Below are 24,729 nucleotides of genomic sequence, written 5' to 3' on the forward strand. Positions count from 1 at the left end.
CTAATACCCTGGGGTCTTGTCTCAAGTGAGGGAAACAAGACTTCACGAGTCACTCTGAGGGTTCAGATACTACTCTATCATTATTAGAGCAGAGAACAACTTTCAGAATATCTGTATAACACAACTTAAGTAACATAAAAACACAATACAGTAAAGATAAGATGAGGAACTTCATGCATCTGATCATATTTAAAACAGTGTAAATAATGTTCAAAGCAAGAAATAATCAATTGCAAATAAAAACACAGGGAATGTTCATGGAGAGGGAATGGGTATAATATAAGGGGAGATGTAAACTTGAAAACAAGCATATGTGTATCGAGCTGATAAATCACTTTGTGGGACAGTCTGGAGACATAAATAAAACAAAGTCCAATTATAAATGTTTAACAAAGTTTACTAAATATTTCTAAATCAATATATGGAAGAATAAGTGTTACGATAATGTTGATGGTTATATTTAAATATTACATTTAAAGTTGGTATATATAGCATATATGTACAGAGATAATAATAACAAATGTAGAGTGCTAGTGTGTATATTATGTATTTATTTGCCAAGTATATGAATATATATTATAGTATATATTATAGTATACCATGCAGAAGGGTGGGATCCCGAAGGTTCCAGGATGCATCAAGCATACAGGAGTTGTCACTCAGCTGATCCGGGAGGCACGTGAAGTTAAGGAAACCTGGCAGTCCTTTGGCCGGATCTTGCCAACGCCCATGGGTCTATCCCACACAAACTGTAGGAAACCTCACTACAACGACACCACATTCCAGGCAAGATCATGGACCTCATACTGAACTACTGTAGCTGCTTCAGCTTGAGAGTCACCTCTGGGACAGTAACAGCGACATTTCATTATCAGGGACATTATCACCAGATGCACTATTTCGGTGATATTGTTTGCCTTGGTGTATGGTGGTGAAGTCAGCAGAAGTTGAGTGCAGAGGCCCACTCACCAACTTCGTCATGCGGCAGCCCCCCATCAGAGCATTTATGGATGACCTGACAGTGACTACAACATCCCGGGCTGTAGATGGATCCTGCAAGGCCTTGAGCATCTTATCAGCTGGGCATGGATGGACTCAAGCCAGCCAAGTCCAGGTCCCAGGTGGTGATGAGGGGGAATGTAACAGACAAGTTTCCCTTTGTGGTAGGAGGTGTCTGTGAGAGAGAAGCCAGTAAAGAGCCTGGGCAAGATCACCTTAAGCAGCTTAAACGGCAGCGCAGCACTCTGATCCACAACAGAGGAGTTGGGAACCTGGCTCACAGCGGTGGATAAGCCGTGGCTTCCAGGCAAGTTTAAAGGCATCTTGCCACGACTCCCCTGGCCACTGCTGGTGTATGACGTGCCAATGACTACCGTTGAGTGCTTCCGGAGGAAGGTCAGCTGTTTCCTCAGGAAGTGGTTGAGCCTACCACGAAGCCTCAGCAGCACTGCCCTGTACAGGAGAAACAGCAAACTAAAACTGCCATCAGTAGTCTGACGGAGGAGTTTATGGTTACCCGAGCTAGAGAGGTGCTGCTGTACAGGGACTCCACCGACAACAAGGTCTCCTCGGCAGGCATAGAAGTGAGGACTGGCAGGAAGTGGAAGGCTCAGAAGGCTGTCAACCAGGCTGAGGCACGGTTGCGACACAGTGAGCTGGACGGGCAAGTCTCGTAAGTAACCAATTACCTCGCTACAACAAGTTCCAGGGAAAGGAGAGGCGACAGCTGATCCAGGATGAGCTCCGAGCAAGGGTGGAGGAAGCCCGTTGCAGTAGGACAGTAGGGATGCAGCAGCATGGCGCATGAACCCGATTGGAAGAGGCAGCCGACCAGAAGATCTAATGGACAGAGCAATGGTGATCTGAGCCAAATCAGATCAAGATCCTCATACAGTCGGTGTATGATGTACTCCAGAGCCCATCCAACCTCTTCCGCTGGTGCTTAGCCGAGACCCCACTTTGCTCTCTCTGCCAGAAAGCCGGATCGTTGGAGCACATCCTAAGCTGCTGCCCACGTGCAATTAGAGATGGGCGTTACCGTTGGCGCCATGACCAGGTGCTGCGGTTCATTGCAGAGGTCATCAGCACTGGCATCTCCACCAGCAAACATCAACAACCAAAAAGGCAATCCATCGCCTTTGTCAGAGCTGGGGAAACTCCACAGCAGCGCAGGACTCAAGCAGGGGGGCTGCTGGCAACAGCTCGGGACTGGCAGCTGAAGGTGGACCTAGGAAGACAGCGCAAGTCCCCTGATAACATCGCTGTGACCAAACTCAGGCCAGACATAGTCCTGGTGTGAAACAACAAAGCAAGTGGTCCTGCTGGAGCTGACTGTCCCCTGGGAAGACTGGATGGAGGAGGCCTTCGAGAGGAAGAGGGCCAAGTTAGAGGAGCTGGCAGGTGAATGCCGAAGCAGGGGATGGAGGACCGGTGCAACCCAATCGAGGTTGGGTGCAGAGGGATTGTCTGCCAGTCTCTCATCAGGGCACTCAAAATGTTGGGAGTGAAGGGACTGCAGATAAGGAAAGCCACCAGAGACATCACCGACGCAGCAGAAAAGGCATCAAGGTGGCTGTGGATCAAGCAGGGGGATCCGTTGGCTAAACAAGCTACTTAGACACAAGCCGGGGCCTGATCAAACCTGGCTGGGTCACCTGGGCAAGAGTGTCTGTTATGAGACCCGAAACACCCCCAGGATACAACACTAATGATATGTTTGCTGTAACTATATATTTTCTATGATAGATAACATAAGACCAGACAGTTTATTTTCTTGCATGATTGGAATATTTTTTATTAATCTTCTAAAGATTTCGATTTTTTTAAACTAAAAAAAACCATTAAATAACATAAGTAATAAAGAGTTTGTCATACATAAAAACAAAAACAGTCATAAGTGAAAGACAAATATTTTTACTTTTTCCAAAACTTTTGAAGGTTTATTGTGCTATAAGTGCTTGTATCTTTTTATTGGATGGTACTTTTATGGATGTGAAGAACAATTAAAAGTGGTAGCTCAATTAAAAACTTTTTACTTCTTACTACTTTTTCAACAGTATTTACTTGTTTCTTCTTTATATGTATTTATTTGTTTTGTATATTCAAATATTTAAACATTTTATACATAAATAAAATTCATGAATTATTTGTTGTTTCTCTTAGTCGAGGGGAGAATTCCCAGGTCACTTTTTTCATGGCCCGAGTCCAGACGCCCCTCCTGTCCAGTAAGCCTGGCCCAGCCACCTCTTCTCCCCCTGGGCACAAGCGTTCGTGTGGAGTCCATCTGTGGAGTCTGAGCTGGTGGAACTAACCCATCAGTCAATGAGGTCGCTTATGAACACACCCGCCGAACAGCTTGAGAGACTCTGTGTGTGATTGTGTGCTACTGAAGTCACTTATCGATCCGCAGAGCCCCTCGAGGCAACTAATCAAATGAGCCAACACTGAGGGACCTTAAGAAGCCGTTGAAAGTTTCTTAAGTTACACACCAGTGTAACAAACACACAATTAAGTCCAACTGTCAATCATCCACGTGTGAATGGGTCATTCTGTCTAAGATGCTGTGAGTTATTTTTGTGTTTTAATGTGGTTCAGATATGATGAACACACTCCATCTGTCTGATGTGTGTTTGTGTGTATGTGTGTGTCAGTGCCAATTAGTTCATGTTACCAATTTAGTCTCATGACCATAAGCATCCTCATTCGGGTCAGAATCTTCCCAAATGTATCCAAAATGTTTCACCAATGGAAGATATTTTGGCTTAAGGTTGCTTTGACATTATAGGGGGTTGGGGGGTTGTTTATCATCTGGACTGTCTCCAGTGGTCTGGTAATTAGAGCAGTCGGAACGAAAGGACCATTAGAAGACCACCTGCAGCTTCGCCAAGTCGATGAAAGACGTCCAAGAGTGTATCCACCCCAGATCTGTGTCACAAACTTCATTAACTGAAACAAAGACAAGCATTAAATTGAATTTCATCCTAAAATCAAGCAATAAATATGACAAGTTCATAATTTTTACATTTACACAACATCCAAGGGGGGTCATGCAGCACAGCAGATATTTTGGATACCATTTATCAAAACTCAGTGTTTTTTATAAGAAATAAGATTTGGACTTGGACTATCAACCAGTGTTGCTCAAACAAACTTATGAGACTTTTTATATTGACTTGTTCTAGTCTTGAAATAAACAAAAATCAAATTATAATTATTTTTGATAGCCCTGGACAGAAAAGCATTTTATAACCAAATTTACCTAAATTGGATCTATACAAACCGAATTGATTTGATTTAAATTTTTGATTGACTATTAAAAATGTAATTATACTATCAAAACAAATATAACCATAATCATACATAAATAAGTAATCCAGCTCATTTTATTAACCCAAATTGTTTTGAAATCTATTGGCTGTTGCTTAAAGAACCCATTTAACCGTATTCAATTACCCATCATGCTCTTTTCATGGTGTCCCTACTTTTCTCCTTGTGATAAAGGCTGCTTTATATGACAACAGACCAGAATAAGAATATATATAAAGAATTGGACAAAAAAAATGCAAATTAAATTTAACTAAATTTGCAATCTGTTGGTATTACTCCTTGTACTACACACAACATTACGAGTGATGGAGAAACAGCCTGGGATCTTCTCCAGAATAGGATGTTCAGTAAGTATTTTCCTTTCATGTCTCAGATTTAATTGGTTTAATAAGAGGAATATTTTACCTAATTGTAGATAAGTGGGACTTCAAGAAGGGCATTTGTCTTTTGACCACAGAAAATTAAAGATTTGACTGGGCAGGTCTCAAATGACATCTATGTAGACCAGGCACATAATTCATCTCAAGAATTCAGATTTTGAAAAGTCAAAAAGTTGACCACATTAAAGCGTCAATGAAGTTCATGGCGACACTTAACGAAAATATTTCTCTGCCCTAATAGTGTTTTCTTTCTATACACGATTGCCTTAAACTGAAAATCGACCACACAGTAAACACACACACAGTGAAACTGGAAAACAGTCCTAAACTCAATCTGATGAAGCCCATAAGGTCCATATCAAAATATAATACAAATAAACCAGAGTTGAAGATAATATATTATGAATGTCATGATATTATGAACACAGATAATTAAGATAATTTGAGCCTTCAAATATTTAAAGACAACATCACTATTAAGACTGAGATATTTTGGTAAATATACATTTTGTTTGGCCCCTGACCTCGACTTTTAACAGATTCCCTTCTGTGATTTAGTCTGACATCTTTATTCAAGGATATCAGCACCCAATAACTGAAAGTGATCAATTACCCCAAATTCAATCATTTTTTACTCACCCTCAAGTCAACTAAGGGTTGGGATTATTTTCAGAGCAATCCGTTCCTTTTGAGAGAAAGACAAAAACATATGTAAATTTTAATGTAATGACTGGAGCTCAGTCGTCTTTGCTTCTTCTTGATTCAAATTGACCCATGTGGTGCTAGACTGTAACGTAGAATGAAGAACGACAAGTGGGCTCCAGTCCTACATTAAAATGATCACACATTTTTGCTAATAAATCTAAAAAAGCATGTATTACTCAGAAAATAATCCCAACCCTTAGTCGCAATGAGGATAAGTAGAACATGAGTGGAATTTAAATTTTGAGTGAACTATCGCTTTAATATGTATTTTAATAAACAAGCTATTACATTGTTAAGAACAGGTAAGATCATATTGATTTTTAACTTTTTTTAATTTTTTTTTGTCAGCAAATAAACCCCCCAAACTTTCAATTAAATACAGAAGTTTGAATCAAACTTTCTCATCTAAAGGGTGGAGTTGAGAATCCTTTGATCCTGATGCATTAATAATGGAAATATATAGATAATATTAATTTAGAATTTAGCAGATGTTCTCCAACAGCTGATGACAAGCAAGGATGAGAAACAAAAGTAAGAAACCAAGTAAGATAATTGGCGGATGGTTAGAAAGAAAACAAAGCAAGGACGCGTCACCAGATGGTATTTAGTGGATGACTCAGTCCCTCATTCTTCCTCCACATCTCGGCTGCACAGCACAGATTTACAATAGTCCTCAGAAAACAGCCAAGAGTCGCGGAGAATGGCGACACAATCACCGGTGCCACTCTGCCGCCGGGCTAATCAATGACTATACACAGACAGCGAATGAAGCAATGATTCCATATGCCGGCCAAAGAATAGACAATCATTGACTAATCAGGACTTGAAGGAAGCCACTTGGGGGTCGAGGGGGGAGACAGCTGCTGCAGCCCACTGAGCTCCACTGTAATCACATTATATATTATTGATCTACTAAATTGAGGATTATAGCTTCTGATACATCCTTGGAAACAGCGGCAGTTTTCAAGGTCAACGCTGCCTACTGTCAGTGTACACGGGCAAGACTCTTGTTCGGTCTCAACAACCATCTTTGTTTTAGATATCAAATAATAAGAAACCATTAACAACTAGAAATCATTCATTCATTAATTCAATAATTCAGCCTTAAGGGGTCACAAGCCAGTTTCTGGAAGGACATCAGACCTAAATTCGGTGCAAAAACCAAATATGCAAATCATTACCATGACTTGCATATCGGATCAGCCGAGGCCCGGATTAACAACGACCACCATTGGTGCCTATAACATACAGGGCAACAATGGAAATTGGGCTACTGTGGGTAGAAGTCGAAGAAGGAGAGGAGGGAGTTGTGTTTCAGAATCAGAGAGAAAAGAGGAAAGGCAAAGGACTGGGACTTAACTTAACTTGGGAAGCTAGAGAGTTGCTTGACATGATGCAGAGGAGGAAGGTAGATATACTGTGTGTCCAGGAGACCAGGTAGAAAGGTAGCAAGGCGAGGAGCTTAGGTGCAGGTTTTAAGTTGTACTACTATGGTATTGATAAGAGAAATGGGGGTTATCCTAAAAGAGTAGTTCATGAGGGATGTCCTAGAAGTGAAAAATTGTTAGATAGACCGATGAGTCTAAAGCTGGAAATTGAAGGTCTGAAGTTAAATGTATATACTTTGCAAAAAAGGATGCAAATGTCTTTAGTGAATACTTTTTTCCAGAAGAGGAATGAACATAGGGTAACTCACAAGAGTGGAGGTAGGAGCACACGGGTAGACCAAATCTTGTATAGACGATGTAATCGGAAGGAGATCAGTAACTGCAAAGTAGTGGTGGGTGAGCGTGTAGCAAGTCAGCATAGGATGGTGGTTGGCAGCATGAATCTCGTGACAAGGAAGACGAAGAGGACAGAGGCAGAACAAAGGACAGAGTGGTGGAAGCTGAAATGAAAGGATTGTTCTATGGTTTTCAGGGAGGAGTTGAGAAAGAATCTAGGTGGTCAGGGAGAGCTCCCAGATGACTAACCAACTACATCTAATGTAATCAGGGAGACAGGTAGGAGAGTACTTGGTGTGTCATCTAAAAGTAAGTAGATAAGGAGACTTGGTGGTCGAATGGGGAATTAAAGGAGTACTCAAAGAAAAAGAGGTTGGCAAAGAAAAAGTGGGACACTGAGAAGACTGAAGAGAGCAGACAGGAGAACAGGGAGATTCAGCACAAGGTAAAGGTGGAGGTGGCAAAGGCCAAACAAAGGGCGTATGATGACTTGTATGCTGGGTTGGAAAGTACAAGAGAAAACAGAGAGATAGAGATGTGAAGGCAGGTTATTAAGGATAGAGAGGGACATGTTTTGACAGGTGCCACAGAAGTAATAGGAAGATGGAAAGAGTACTTTGAAAGTACTTTTGGTTAGACTATTCAACAACCCCAGGGCTCCACCTCCAGAGCTGCTGCTGATCCAGGATCTTCACCACGTCATCAGATCCCGAGTTCTCTCCAGCACCTCCATTGACTCTCATACACTCTCTTTTTTTTTTTTCTCACTATAATTTCCCTTACTCCTCTCCTTATCCATCTGTCTACCCCCCCATCCTTCCTCCCAACCGGTCAAAGTGGCAGGCCGTCAACAATGAGTCAGGTTCCGCTCGAGGTTTCTGCCTTCTAAAAGGAAGTCTTGAGATAACTTTGTTATGATAAGACACTTTAAATAAAATTGAATTGAATTGAACAAGATCTTAGAGAGTGAGGAGATGCCTGAGGAATGGTAGTGTGGCGGTGGACATTTTACGAATAAGTGAGATGTTCAGAATTGTAGCAACTATAGAGGAATAAATAGAAGGATGTAGAAGGATGCTGGGGTTGGAACTGCCAGGCAGGAGGTCTAAAGGAAGACCAAAGAGAAGGTTTATCGATGTAGTGAAAGAGGACATGAAGTTGGTTGTTGTGACAGAATACAAGGTAAGATGGAAGGGGTTGATTCACTGTGGCGACCCCTGAAGGGAGCTGCAGAAAGAACAACTAGAAATGTATATTTTAGTCATCTATTTGAAGCTGCATAGACTTTGATAAAGGCTAAATGTGGTCTTTTCACCTGCAAAAATCTCAAAATCTCATCTCAGGAGAAAAAAATAAATATGTTAAACAGCTCTGGATTATTAGTAAAAATTCTATTTTCAATGTTTTTTTTCCAACTCCCCCCCCCCTTTCTTCTTATGATATATTTCCATTTAATAAATAAATTAATACGGTAAGTTATTTAACTAAACATTTTTTTTCTCTTTCATCCTCTTTCTATCTGTACACTTACTACTAAAGACATTTAAGATTTAATGGTCATCCAGAGTACCAGGAGGAAACCCTCGCAAGCAGAGATCAACGCATTCACCTGTAAAAGCCAACCAGTCTTACTTTGACTAAAATCTCTAATGCTGTTATAAGTACATGATATGTGTTTATTGGTTTCATATATGAAAGGATGTCGAATTGATCCCCAACTAGTTTATATTTTTAATATTATTATTATTATTGTTATTTGTTTTCCTGTATTGAATACATTTTCCTTTAAGTACATTATTCTTTCATTTAAATATCATTACTTTGTTACATTACATTAGAATTAGAAAAGTTAAACTTTTGATGAAAAAAATACATGCACAAGTCAAATGGAACCCATTTTTACTATATAAAAGTTTCAGAGAGACCAATTAAGACCAACAAGTTTTCATTACAAACATAAACTATTTTCTTGTCATACTGAGTAGTGCTTTGTACATTCTTTACACAAACATATGTTCAATCAAAATCAACACATGCTGAAAATAATTACAAAAAAGGCTCACCAAACTATCCAGAAAAATATATTTTTTTGCCTTAATTATCAAAAGTATTTTATAATTATTTAATCATTTAAGTCAGTTATGTATAGTTCCCTTTTAATTTATAAAAGAAGAAGTATTAAAGGAAAGTAATAAAAAGTCAAAAAGAAAAATGACTGTTCTCACTTTCGCTTTTAATGTTTGATTTATTTCATTTATTAAAATGTCAGATTTGGAAACCACAGGTGTAGAAATGGGTTTAAGAATACACATCCTTAAAAAATTCACACTTTTTTTAAGCATTAGTGAAACATAAATTTGAATTCTCAATGTTTGCATTCTATTGCTGACCATAAACTGATCGTGGGAAGGACATTAATGCAGATTCTAATTTATTTCCATAAATCCTCTTGTTTTATTGTGACAATGCATCTCTTGTCCTATTCAACACATTTTATTTCACTTCCTCTAAAATTATACCCGGGGAAAAACACTAATGGCTGTTAGCCAGTTTTTAGAGGTAGTAAACACCTTCTATGTCTGGGGCCTGTCAGTGATAACCATGGATATTCTGTTCAGCTAGAGTGCTGCTGCCAACTGTCGGGAATCTCTCATTGGTCTATATTTGTTTCCACAATTTTCAGGAGATCAGGCAGTGTGTATGCAGGTGATTGTTATAGCATGTCTGTTTTCTTGGTAGAGCCTTAAAGAGGAGAAACCCGTCCGTACTTTGGATAAGACTGGGCCCTTAATAATGAGACAAAGATGCCCAGACTAGCCTCCAACATTTCTAATTAAGAACAGTGATCAAAAACGTTGATCATTGTTCTGTTGGAAACTGTTTAGTGTGAATGCTATCTTTGTTTTTTATCCAGTGACAGATGTTTTTTTGTCCACGCTAACATACATGGGACTTTTGGAGCTTATCAATGAAAGCCGCTGTTGTAAATAAGTCCTTATGGCACGTAACAGAGATTACGAGTTTGAGAAGTGGCAATAAAGTTTGAGAAGTCCAAAATTTTGAAAAATGTGTCTGTTGATGCAGTTGATATTTAAAAAAGAAAAAACTAGACTCAATACTCAAGGGCTCAATTTACCATATTGTGCTTTTCACCAAGTATTATGTCTTATTAAATCCCTAATGTCTGTATAATAGATTGAATTCCATTTTAGTTCTTGTACTTGCACACAAAACTCAGTGGAATCAAAGAAATGAATGTCATTGTTGGAATGATGGACACTACATTTGGAACAGTAGAATAATCTCTTCCTTGTACTGGTGCATGGTTGCATGGTTAGAGCTTCACAGCAACAAGGTTTAAGGTTCGCTTATGTATTCTCCCTATGCCCTTAGTCCAATACCATGCAGAGAATGATTGAGTACTGTCAATCACTGACCTCAAATTATGAAGTCAGAACGGGTGCATAAGTCCCTCATACCCATAACATGAGTGTGTTCTCTTACTATTAAGTTTAAGCATTGACGTAGCTACTCGTAATCGAGAAGGCACGCACGACCTCTTCAATCTGCATGTGTGAGACACAGATTTTTTGGGTGCATATGTTCCACACACTTGTAGAATGTGATCAGTAGCCATACTTCAAATCTGCATACACGTAAGTAAATATTTGTACGCATAAAACACAAGGCACTTGTACGCATGTGTAATTGAGGACTTGTAGTCGTAAAATACGTTTAAACAATTAAGACTATATTTTTTTAAGTTCATGTATGCTTAAATCTGCTGTCCTCAATCACAGCGAGAAAAAAGACGAAGACGCGTGCACAGTATTGCACTTCTTCAATCGCCACTGCTACTTCTTAGTCGTGTTCAGTAACTTGTACTCGTACACTTGGAAAATATAGTTAATGTTTTTTTTTCTCTTTTTACAACTACAAGTCTTCAATTACGCATCCGTGCCTTCTTGATTACTAGTATGAATATGTAGCTACGTCTATGCATCTTAATAATACGAGTTCACATCTCATGTCACCCGTTCTGACTTCATATATAAATCCCTGGTCCATGTACCGGAATCGTTCATTAAGGAATTTGTTACTGGGCAGTACAGAAAGAAAATTTAATTCATATCATTTCAGTTCTAATAATCAATAGAACAGAAATTATACTGTTTATTACAATCTAAAAGGTGTTTTATTTTGAATAGTAAGTAGTATTTTCTCTGAAGTAACATTATTCTACACGTGATTCTTACCTGTGTGGAAAAGATTGGGGACCCCTGCTCTACATTGTAGGAGTAGAGAATTTTTGTTTGTATCTTTGTACCCTGTGATTGGTTGGCCTCCTATTTACGGTGTCCCCTGCCTCTCATTGTAGGAAACCAGCTGTAAAAGAGTGTCCCTATCCCATTAGCACAATTTCCTGTTAATGTCTTCAACATCTTTTCTGCTGCTTATAAACTTTATAAAAAAACATCCAATAAAACATCCAAAAGGTAACAGAAGGTAAACGCTAATCAATTCTATCTTCTCAAACATTTCCCACACGGTTCAGATTGGGAAATTGCAAATGTTTGATATAAAAAAACTAAAAAAAAACTAAAAAGGTTTTAAGCACACCACAAAATACACAAACACACATAAACACACCAGCAACCCTCCTCCATTTTCGTAGTTGTCGGAGTGAGAAATTACATTTTTCTGATGAGAAATTTCCACCTCCACCCTGACCCCTCTCATTCAATTCATTGTTTTATTTACTTATTTATCAACAATTAGTTTGTGCAGAGAAAGCTAGCTGGTGCGCATCGGAATATTCACAGTGGACTATGATCACAGAAGACACATACAGAGATCCATGGGCCACACGATGCTCTATCGTAAGTGTGAGATGTAGCTTGGATTGGGAGTCTTGTTTTATATGAGGGGTAATAATTGCTCCCGCGACACACACACACACACACACATGTGTGCAGGCACATCGATTAAGATCTGCTGACTGTGTGTGTTCAAGTACTCTCAAAGCTGAGATGTGCAGAAATAAAAATGCTCTGCCAACACTTCAAGGGTGTGTAAAGATGGAGAGTTTGTGTGTAGAAATGTGTGCCGTAGTGACGTATTGCACATTGCAAGATATTAGCAATTAGCTTAGGCAGCAATGTGTTGAGTGGCTGGTGTCGCAATCCTAGAGACGTGATGATGGTGATCCGTTTTCCTTAAAGGGAACCTAATGTGATAATTTAAGTGTCTCATACATTGTTCTAGGACCTCTGCTGTACTCATCAGTATGTTTCTATTTGCACAAAACTCTCATTTAATAAAGATATTTATATTACGCTTAAGCCCCACCCACTTGAAAGGCTCAGTTTTGGCTGAGATGAAATCACGTCCAAGCAACCACGCCCAATGCCCAATGTACACATTACAAAAATAACTAAAGGCAGAAGTAACTCTCACCATGTTTACATACATATTTATTTTGTTTCAGGATTAACATGTAGGTACTTAACTGATTTAGGGCTCCTAGGGGAGGACTTTTCACTAGTGTGACATCAGAATGTATAATCCAAACTGTAATCTCGTTTGGCGAGATTTCAGACGGGAGAGAACTTTATTAAGTAATAACTTCAAAACAGAGCTACGTCATGATGAATGACCTACTGCATTTTGAAAAGGACGACTTCAACATTTACAACATGTGAATAAGGAGAGTTGAGTTTTCACATTAGCTGCCCTTTATTAGTGCAGTTGAATGTTCTCTTGATGCTTCTGTCTGGTTTCCTCCCACAGACCTATCACTCACAGATGCTCAAGGATGACTGAAATATGTGTATCTGAACCCATATGTGTCTTTCATGACTTACCAAGGTGTCCCACTTCCCTCACATGTAGCCAGAAAATTGATGATCAAGTGATCAGTGATCATTTTCAGAATTCAAAGTGCTAAGTCATCCATTGACCTATTGACACACAGTCACGCTCACACACTGATGAGAAAAGGCTGTGACACAGTGCTTCAGCTCAACCATCAGGATCAGCGTCTTGCTCAATGTCCTACCCTGCACCTTCTCAGGCCACCAGCCAACCAATCTCTGAGCCATCAGTCCCCAGCCCTTCAAGTTAGACATGTGATTTGTTTCTGCGGCAGAAAACCATACAAGTGAAGGACAAATATGGACCTACAGAAAGAAAATTACTTTAAAGCAAAAATCAAAAACCTTGTAGAAATATCCTTTTACAGAATAAATACAATTCTCCAATTATTCAATTAATTTTAAACACTTATTCATCACGAGATAACTCATAACTCTTGGGTTCAAACTTCTGTGAACAGTAGCGGCAGATGATTTCTCACCAGGCGCTGACTGAAAACAGAAGAAACCAGAAAAAGGCTGCTAAACCCGAGCTGTTGTGTGATGCTTCAAGTGAGCGGCTTCAAGAGAGCGGCTTCAAGAGAGCGGCGATCAACTGACCACCGTTTGACCTCCGATACGACTGCACATGTACGAAGCTAGAGTCGTAATTGCTCCTGATGTTGCCGTGTGCTATTTTCTGCTGCTAACTGCTCCGTTCTCCAGAGGCCGGAGGGAAAATAACGCTTCTAAATGCTTCTTCAACCTTCTGCTACATATTTTCCTGCTGTTAGAGGCACTCAGAGGGAGAGCAGAAGTCATCCAGAACCAGAACCAGCAGTTAGACTAACTGCTGGTGCGGCTGTATAAAACTTCATTCGGCCAAAAAAGAGGCTTCTGTATTCAATTTTACTTTCAGGAATGGAAGACTGCTTGGTATGTGGGGCAATTCTTGCTTTATGATTGGTGCTAATGTCTGAAGAGCCGCAATTGAGGTACATTTAAAGTGTACTTAACAGTAGATATAGCACTGGAAATCATTTGGGTCTATCAGGGAGGGGGGATCTGGAGCAAATTAAGGTGCGTGTTTTTCACCGCACCAGACAAATGTAGGATGTGACAAATCGAAATATCAAAAGATAAACGGCAAAACAGCTTATTGTGTCTGGAGCTTTAGTTTTGGCAGGGAAACTATTTGACTGTTTTTTTGCCACAGTTTATTGTTGTATATCCAGTTTCAGGGTAGGAATAAAGACCGTAAGCGAATACCTCGGCCAAGCCGCTGGTTTCATGCTGCCAGTTCAGCTCTAGCAGCAGCAGTGAAAATACAGATGAATAGCAACCTTACAACCAAAAAACCTTACAAAATCCAGATGAAACTACAGAACATCAAAAAAATATAGTCACTCTCAATAGGCCATTTCTAAAACGTTTCTTTGAAATATGTTTTTGAGTTATTTGGTGTGACAGATTCTTAGTGAAGGCTTGTTAGACCTCATGAAACAACTGGTTTCATTGAATTAGTAGATCAGATTTAAAGATTATAAATGAGAGAGTGCGATCTAGTGGCCTCTACTATTAAGTCAATGAATCATGATACCTCATCAGCTGTTACATGGGGCCTCATCACGAGCGCTTTTTTAAACGCTCTTTTATGAGTGAACAGAACTTGAACTAAACGAGTTCGGGAACTTTCTACAACACATTCATTTAATTTATATTAACAAAAAGCTAAACCTAAAAAGCAACCTTCATAAGTACATGTGAATATACTTAGTTTTAACAAACAAATATTGTACCGATGAAGACTATTTTCAAAGAGCTGACATGTTGTTACTCTTAAACTAAGAAACATCTTAAGACGTTTCTATTTGTTCAGGCTTTTCCTTGAATTTCTCGAACTCCTGTGTTGTTCTCGGTGTTGTCTTGATCTTTGAAGTATGTACTGTTTTGAGTATTGTTTTGATTGTTAAAGCGCTTTGTGACCCTGGTCTCGAAAAGCGCTATATAAATATATATTACTTACTTACTTACTTACTTAAACCCATCACTACTCACTACGTAACCCGCCGACTAGGTTATTAGGACTTGTCCAACAACAACAAAGTTAAAATAAATCACTAATTCGAAAAGACAATTGATTTAAAGGATAATTCTATGGTGTTTAGACACTTCCTTAGCTAGCATTATAACTGTACTCGATAAGTTATCTTGTTATCTGGAGTTTGATTTCCCTGGCTCCTCATTAGGCAGTGTAAAAGGATCGTCCAGTGCAGACTTTGACCACACGCTCCTGGACGACTCCTCCGCTTTGGATCTTAGCCACATCTCCAAGCAGATTTGTCTGGTTTGTTTGTTTGGATCCACTTTGTGGCACATCAGGCCATCTGGACGAAGTTACCAGGATTACATTTACCATGAAGCTCTCTACACTCTCTACGCTTCTAAACTCTTTGAGCAGAGCTGGGCTGCCCGGGCTCTGTTATTTTGACCTGGCGCGAAGATGATTTAGATGTAGGTCCTCGTGCCTGAGTGGATTTCCTGTGACGGCTCTTTGACGCAAATTGTCCAGAACCAAAAACTGCTGGGTGGGAAAGAAACGGAACAAAGACCATTCTGGAATCAATTAAGTAGACAAATAAAGAGAGAAACAGTCAGAATGAAAATTTAACATAATAATCAGCCAAGAGGAAGACTTTGATACCGTGTTTCGTCATGTTTTCCACTCTGCTCTACACTCACCAAATCTCAGTACACCGAAGAAACTACTTGATGAGATGATGAGGCACAAATATAACATATCCACAATGACAGGGGAACATCTGTGGGTCAGAAAGAAACAACATGGAAGGGCTTGAAATTAGGGAAAATACTTATTTAGATAATGGCAAATCTTCCACAAACACAGAGAGAAATGACCTCCCATCACATCACACCGACCTCCCCGTGATAGTTGTCTATTTTTAGCACTTTCCGTGAAATATTTCCCAACTTGTGTGTGATTGTCCTGCGTTTGCCCTTGAAGCGACCGAGGACAGACACTGTGGAGATCCTTGCAGTAAAAGTGACATTAATTATAAATGCTGGCAGAGCACTAGGACTTCCACCATGAATTATTCTCACATACACATAAAGACACACACAGATACACTCATAAAACTTCATTGAGTGAGCATATATGAACACAAAAGTAATGTCTGTAGGGTTTACCACACAAAGACACAAACGAAAATAAAAAACATACAACAGATCACTTCTATTGAGCGCAGCGTCAGCAGCTGTCACTGTCGCCATGCCAACAGCTCCACCTACTCTCAATACCGAGCTACGGCTTCAAATGTCAACGTCTCCCTGAAGAGCTAAAGCAGAAACTGATCGATTCACATTATTGTTCAATTGACTTTGGCCTCAACTTTACTCCCCCTTCTTCCTTTTCCTTTTCCCTTCCTATTCTCTCCATTGCGGCTTTTGTCCCTCTTGTTTACTTTCTGACTACTTTTCTCCTCTTTCTTTCCATCATCACACTCTCCTCTTTTTTATTTCTATGCCTTGTTGATTTCACTTTCTCCTCTTTTGATCTCTCACTATGGTAAGTCCTCTTCTCTCACTTTAATGCTGACTCCACAATTTCTTTGTGACCATCTCCATCCTCTTTTTTTATTCTTTCATTCATAGCAACTTCCTTTCCTTACTCTTCATACCTTTGTGATGCTTGATTCTTATTTATCTCCTTTTTTTGAGGAAGAGGAACAGGGAGCTGGAGGAATGAGGGGCCATTCCCTCCCTCCTGTCATTTTTTAACCCTCTTTTATTATTTTACTTCTGCTCACCGCTCTCGTGAGATAAGCTCTACTGTGCACCTTTATCTAGCTACCTCTTTTTTTTGTGCTTCATCGCTTCTTTTAGTTTCACGCTTCCTCTTCTCCTGCATCTTACTTTCTCCCTTTAACTTTTTTTATTTTGTTTCCTATTTTCTTTATCCCTCCTTCTCCACCTTTCATTTTTCCTCCTCTTCTTGTACTACATTCTCCCACTTCTCCACATTTTACTCCACGAGCTCCCCACTCTACTTTTTCTTCTCTTACCTGCTGCTCCCTTTTCCTCAGTTTTTCCGTTGACCATTTTAGATACTTTTTATCCAGTAGCAGCAGGTTCCTTAAATCTTCTGCTGGTGTTTGTTCCTCCCTTCAGTAGTTGACATTTACAACTCTCTCAGCCCTCATCATCTGCTGGCTGAAGTCTAGAGGTCAGGGATCAAGTGAAGTAAACCGGAAAAGAGATCAAGAAAGTGACATGGCTGTAAGAATGCCAGTGACCTTTTTGCATCCTCACACCTCACATTAACCTCAGGGTAACCCAAAGACGCCTTCCGTGTGACATCTTCACGGTACTTCTGGAAAAGAGAGAAAAGATGAAAGCTTTCTCGGATGATTATTCCAAGTGTGGGGAAGTTGTAACACCTCCAGGTCTGTTTGATGATGCTGCAGAAGTAGGATTTGGTCTGGAAAGGAACATAGAATTTGACAAAGTTAGACTATAATTATTGTTTAATAATACTTTTTTTCAGTCAGATCAGCCACATAATGTACATATATTTTATGTCATTAGAAATAAAGCTATTTTCATCGTCATCATCATTAGACATATTTATTTGAGTCCCAAATGTCAATGTTCTGGGTATATATTTCTCATTAAGACTCAAATGTATAAAACAAAACATAATTCAAACAATATTTTTCTCTTTTCCTTTCATATAAACTTTTTAATTAAGCTCATTTAAAAATAAATGTTAATTTTAAAATACATTTGATAAAAATCAATTTTTTTCAGGAAATTTTTTATGACCGAGTATTTTATTATAATATAATATGTAATACATTAATTACACGATTAAAATCTACATAAATACATTAATTACCTGGTTAAAGTTATACAAAAATACCTCTTTTAAGATAGTGAAGTTGTACAAAATACTTTTTTTTTTTTCAAGATTAAAGAGATTAAAGTCATACAAAAAAAATAGTTAGAAGATGTGTTAACACTTAAGATACAAAATGCATTAAATATAACTTTTACAAGATTAAAGTTATATTTAATATATAAATCAGAATGCGAAGACTTGAATTGCCAGTGTTTTTTTGTGGTGGCAACATAAGGGGGAGAAGGGTCAGCTACAGAATTGTTGACAGATGCTCTGGTTCTTACCAGGACTTCTCTGTTCCTCTCATTGATTAAACATTGTGGTAAGCATAAGCCTCAGTAAGTGAATGTTGACTTGTGAATGGTGGGCTGGAATGCACCAGGAATGAAGAAGGATCAGGTAAACATCATGGTGGGTGTGACTCAGTGATCATGTGACTGTTTCTGTTTTAAACAAGCTACCCTGCACATGTCCAGCTCTGTGACAACAATAAAACTTCCTATATGTCTTTCTTTGCATCTGCTAATTAGACAGATAAACGCTCCCATGTGCCGGGTTTATTCCAGGCACATGTGGAAGCTGCCTGCGCTCTCATGGCAGAGCTGATGTTAATTAGCATCTTTAGGTTTTGATGTTTGTAAAAAAGGAAGGGGGTGGGGGGGGTAATACATAAAAATAAATCCTGTAAAACATTTTAATTGCTTTAACAGGCTCTGGTGGCGAGAAGGTGTGACGCCGCTAACTCTCTGACCTGCAGCACCACTATGTCGGCCACACGACCACACCCACCGTGGCTCTTGTAAACAATCAGGAAGTGGATGTGTGTGTAGACCTTAAGTAGGGTTTGCTTTTGGAATTGGATCTTGAACCTTGTGAAAAGCTGCGGTTAGTGGAAGGTGGGGCTTGATCAACTCCTGTGTGGCACTGGTATGGAACTTTTATTTGCCCTCAAATAGGTCCAAGATGTCAATTAGGTATTTAGTAACAATGCAGACGAGACGCTTCATTTGCAAGGTTTTGAAGGTTGTATTACACTTTTCCTCTAATGTCTAATGGTCTAATTCTGGCCATTTAATACAGTGGCTTTTGTGAGGGTGCCAACAAGCAAAAATATCGCATTATTTTATTCACTTAAATATTTTTGAGGAACAAAAACTATTCACCATATGACCAAAGTAAAAAAAAAGAAGTATCTATCATGAATCATTGGAGACTAAGTTAATAAATATGTCCATCCTTAAATAGCGACTGAAGCCCACTTGTCTTCGTCTTCATCTTCGTCCAAAAATAATACCTAATACCTCCATACTGCTCGTCTGTAATTTCCCTTTTGTATTGAAGCCCCAACATTAACATACATTTCTCAAATTGGGCTCTGCTTCAATTACCTGATCAACAAACTCTACCTGTAGCCCTGCAAGACGATGAAATATTTCCTTGAAACTTGACGCCAGGGTCAGTTTTACCCGGGAATCTCCAGCCTGGCAATAATCTGAGCATCCAAAAAAATGGACCACCTCTGAATGCGGCGTGTGTCATAACAACCAGGAGAAGCTGCTATAATCTGAACAGGAAATTGCTCTGGAACGCCGGGGTTTATGGGTATAGTGAGGCAGATTACAGCATATTAAAGTGGAGCCGGTGATGCTTGGAGAGTGCAGGAGAAAGAAAAAAAGAACCCAGGGCTGATCTTGGTCAGGATACTTTAATTCCATTTTCAGTGTTTTTATGGATCAGAAGAGGTTTTTCTGACAGTAAACAAAACCTTTTATGTTAAGATACGGTTTAAGGGGGGAGAATTTGTTCTTTAAAATGACTTCTTAGTACAGATGTTTTTGGTTCAAAGTGAAGTCATGCGTTGTTTAATAAGGGCTCATTCTTCAACAGCAACAACAAGTTTAAGTCAAACAACATGCTAGCTCTTTGAAATCATCTTCATTAGTTGCAATATTTGTGCCGTTAGAGCAAAATAAAGTCACATTTCCTTATGAACGCTGACGTCAAGATAATTACACTTAGCTCACATGTTGCAGCCACATTGAATCAGGTCAAGTATGGTAGCATTTGCCACAGCGACGGTGTTTCTTACTTCAGACTTGTGGCTCTATCCAGCTTGAGATCTTTCTTGAATAACTAGCCACCAACTTCATGTACTTACTTTAACTCTTTCGACTTAGTTTGACCATCAAAAGTATTTTGATTTATTAGTTCGAGTTTAAACAGGTTTCATTTGGTAACTTCTCCTTTTTGTTTCCACATAGTTGGACTTAGTCTAAGTTTAAGTCTTTTAATGAAAGTTTGGTTTCAAAACTTGGCAAGGATTTCGTGTTTAAGTTTAATATCATTTTCTATTGCATACTTGTACCTTGACATATGAGTTCCATTCGATTCTTGACCAAAGCTTGTAATTTAATTTCCTTTCCAACATGTTTTCAAAACAAAAGAATGCAATCTATTGTGTAAAAACATCATAAATACAATGCAATAAAATGAAAGGAAACAAACTGATGTTTAAATCAGTGTAAATGATGAGTGTCTTCTCTTATACTCAAGGTATCTCCAACCTCACCTCGTCACCACAAGTCAACTGTACTGACCTTCATGGCTCATTGGTTTGTATCATTTCTGCACTTGCCTTTTCTGGACACATGTTTAGGTAATAATGTTTAAGATGTCTTTCACAATGTTAGATTTTAATTTTCTCTTTTTTAAACAAACTTTTTTCTTCGAAGTTTGCAAGTCTACCCAGCACAACCAAACCTGTTTCAGAGAAAAACTACCTCTCACAGGCAGAAACCTCAAGAGAACCAGAATTAAACATGCAAGAGAGGACATGGTGGAAAAAAATAAAATAAAAATGAAAGTAAATTTTCGTACATTCATATTGTGTTTTATTCAGGCCAGCAAGCTTCAGGCAACTTTGTGTGTTGAATGTATTTCTTCTCTTTTTGCCGCGGTTTCCTCCCACAACTTGTCTGTAGGCATGTGTGAGTGTCAACATGTCCACGAGTCCAGGATGTCCTCCACCTTTCACCTGTTGCAGGTGACTATGACCCTGTAGATAAATTAACCAATGAATTTATTATTTTTTTATATTAAGGGAATCCTCTGCTTCCAAGACCTTGTTTGGAACCATTATTTTTACAGATTGATTTTCAGAAAAAATTAGCAAAAGTAAAATGGCATGACTGGCAAAAAAATATTGAGTGAAAGACCGATGTAACCATTAAACTGTATCAAGAATCTGATGGAAGTGTGTTGAAATTAACTTGACACACATACCTGAAATGTGAGTTTAATCAAGAATATAAGTCAGATACAAGCCTGGATTTTTGTACTTGTTTTCTAGGCATCTGTCTCCATGTTTCCGTCCCCCCATCCCCAAGCAAGAGTGCTGGGATTTCTACCTGATTCCAGTAGCATTTCCCGACCTCAATATTTCCCGACATTTCTTCTCCCACCTGGTCTGCGCTGCTCGTCTTGTGCAGCACAGCAGAGTTTATAGTAAAACTATTTGTTGTCTTTGTAGAATGTGATAAATGAAAGCTGCCTGTGTGTTGGAACACACTGAGCCTAGAGTGTGTGTCGGTGGTACATTTTGTCCCTGTGGGGCTTCCGTCTAAGCCGTGACATTTTCCCACAATATTGCGACGTTGAGCCCCTGCAATGATTCTGTAAGTCAAGCTACAGATGTGTGCGTGTTTTTGTGCACGTGTGGGTGTGGTTTGTTGTTTTATTGCATTTGCATTGTGGTCACACTTATTGGGTTCTGTCACCTGCATTTGTGTGTGTATAAGTCTTTCTCCTGCATGAATAACAATAAAGGTTGTTTTTTTTATAAATCTTCATAGTGTGTCAGTTGCTGTTATACACAACTACATCTCCTATACACAACCTTTGTGACTTTCTAAAAATATGTTTCAGACTTAAATGGTGTTTAAATAGATGAACCCATCAGAGTTGCACTTACTGGATTATAAATAAAACAGGTTTGTTTACCTGAATAAAGATCTATATGACAAAACGACATCCATCCTCACATCAACATTTGTCACAGGGACAAAAAGGTTCAAGCAAATAGAAAAACAAACATGTTTTTATTAAGCCTGTGACTGACGGTTCAGCACTCCAACATTGCCTTTCACAGATATTACTCCGGAGAGTTCCATTTAATATTTTTAGATATCTTATCATGTCTAACCCACTCATCACAAAATAATCAATATTTTTCAGAAATTCAACAACACAAATTTCATCAATCTTAGGCACTTTGCGACACTTTCCATATAGCCCGCCTTTTTTAACTGTATAAAGAAATTGCTCGACCATGTGCTTTTTGCATCACAAAGAAGTGTAATGTGAGAAAATACTTGTTGCCATGTCAATACATAATGCTAAATGATTCATAACATTGTGTATCTTTTTTTAATCTTTTGCTTTATATTCAACAGGTAATAGTAGTAGAGGGGTTGATGGGACATCACTCGAATATCTGTCTCTCAGGATATTTGAGTTGAATTTCGCTGCTATATAATGAACACAACCCACTGTAGGAAAGTTGTAAAAGAATCCTTGAATCCTTGAACAAATGATAACAGAGATAAGTTACTGTATTTGTAGATCTCAATAGTGCCGTGTTCAATTGAACCTGTGAATGATTTATCTTTTCTTTTTCCTTCTCTGCATCCCTCTCCTCTGATGCAGTTTATAAATACATTTTAAAGACTTGTAGGAGTCCTAACTTCATTTTTCATGATGCTAAGACTCATCAGCTGAAGGGATGTATTATGGATGTGGAGGATGCACATGAGGGGGCTTCTACAGTGATGGTTTATTAAAGCCCCTCACCCTACTTCTCAGCAGGTCAAATGTTTGCCCCTACAGAGTTGTCGACACTGTTTGTGAGGTCTCAAGCAACAACTGATGAGGTATCACGATACAGTGTCTTCATTTTGAAAGATCACTGTGTTCGCAAACGATGGCAAGTTTCATTGAATTAGTAGATCAAAGAATTGATGGAATTTTGAATTGTGAAATTAAGAATTTACTTTATGGAAGAGGTCTTTCAAAATGAAGACACTGTATCGTGATACCTCATCATCTTTCATAAGATCTTTCATTGATCCATCACCAGTTTCTACTAACTCAGGCATATGCAAAACTATGGAGGGACATTTCAATTCAATTCAATTCGATTTTATTTAAAGTGTCTTATCATAACAAAGTTATCGCAAGACACTTTACAGTTGAAGTAAGACTATAGTGGATAAGGAAAAACAGATCCCAGCAATTCAATTCAACAACATTTGTGGCCCTAAAAGATTTCAAATGGCCCTTGAGCTCTGTTACAAAATGCAGAACCAGAGAGAATGCAAAATACACGTTTTTGAAATTTTAAGATCCTGTGAGTCAAATGAGGAGATCACACAACTGGTCTAGAAAAGCACTCTACAAATATTACTTACTGACTTACTTACTTTTTTTTGATGGATCTTTAACCCTTTTATGTCGGAATTATTTGAATAGACCTGCAAAAAGCAAAGATAAATAGCATGACCTGAAAAAATTAACGTTACGTCTCTAAAACTACATCTTATCATAGCGCTGAATTAGCGGGAACCCCTGTCGGTTTTTTTTGTAATGTGACAGAGAATGTCAACACGATGTGTCAAAAATAACACTAATATGACTTTGGACTTTCAAAATAAAACACCTTTAATGCAAAGAAATGACATTATTTATTTTCTCTTTTTCAGGTCCCTGGAACGGGAGTTGGGCACCATTCTTGTCCCGGCAATATGTTTCAGGAGTGTGTGTGCATGCAAAAGCTTTTTATGGAAATTCAACTTTCTTTGAAATACTAATAATAGAATACACATGTTTTGATGTGTTCTCCCTCCTGTGACCTCTGCTGCACAAGTGTGTACTTTTGTGTGTTGTGTAATAACCAGTTAGTATCGCTCATGACTGTTATGAAGGTTATTGAGAACACAACATGTTATTTTGCTTTTTGTGCTGCAGTTGTGTAGCTAAAGTGTGTGTGTGTGTGTGTGTGTGTGTGTGTGTGTGTGTGTGTGTGTGTGTGGGGGTGTGTGTGTGTGTGTGTGTGCGTGGCACATGTGCTGCTTTCAAGTTCATTATCAAAAGCATGTTGAAATGTTAACCTGTTGCACTGAATATCAATTTTGAGTGCGTGTGTTTTGTGGGTACGATGAGATGAATGTGTGTATTAATATTCAAGACAAACGGCTGGAGTGACAAATGTAGTTTCCTTCCCAGATCCTGTCATCTGCATCACAACCTCACTTATTGAACTTATTTTCCATCTGTGTGTGTTCTCTCTCTCTCTCTCTCTCTCTCTCTCTCTCTCTCTCTCTTTGTCTGTGTGTGTTGTGTATGCGTGTCTCTCTGTTTGGGTCGTTGTCTCTGTGTAATTGACTCTGTGTGTGTTTCTGTGTGTGTGTGTTTCTGTTAGCGTGTGTGTTTGCCTGTGTGTGTGTATGTTTTTCTGCATGTTCATGTTTGTCTTTGTGTTCATACATGTGCGTTACTGTGTGTTTGTATGTCTGCTGTGTATGTGCATTTCTTTCTTTGTGTTTTTGAATTTCTGTGCATGTGTATGTTTTTCTGTGTCTGTGTTTTTGCATGCTTCTGTGTAGGTGCTTGCACACATATGTGTCTTTGTTTGTTTGTTTATGTGGTGTGTGTGCTTGCCTGTGTGTGGTGTGCGTGTTTCTGTGTGTGTTTGTGATTCTGCTGTTACCTACTAAACCTACTATAGACATAGAAAATATTCTCTGGAATCAAGACAAGTTAAAAGG

General features: G+C 38.9%; 1 pseudogene; it reads right to left on the bottom strand.

The window, feature by feature from the left end:
• Positions 1-7,103: 7,103 nt before the first annotated feature.
• Positions 7,104-7,868, bottom strand: LOC148082930 (uncharacterized; annotated as a pseudogene).
• Positions 7,869-24,729: the final 16,861 nt, after the last annotated feature.

Source organism: Callionymus lyra, chromosome 4 (assembly GCF_982586985.1).
Source record: "Callionymus lyra chromosome 4, fCalLyr1.hap1.1, whole genome shotgun sequence".
In the NCBI taxonomy this organism is placed as follows: Eukaryota; Metazoa; Chordata; class Actinopteri; order Syngnathiformes; family Callionymidae; genus Callionymus; species Callionymus lyra.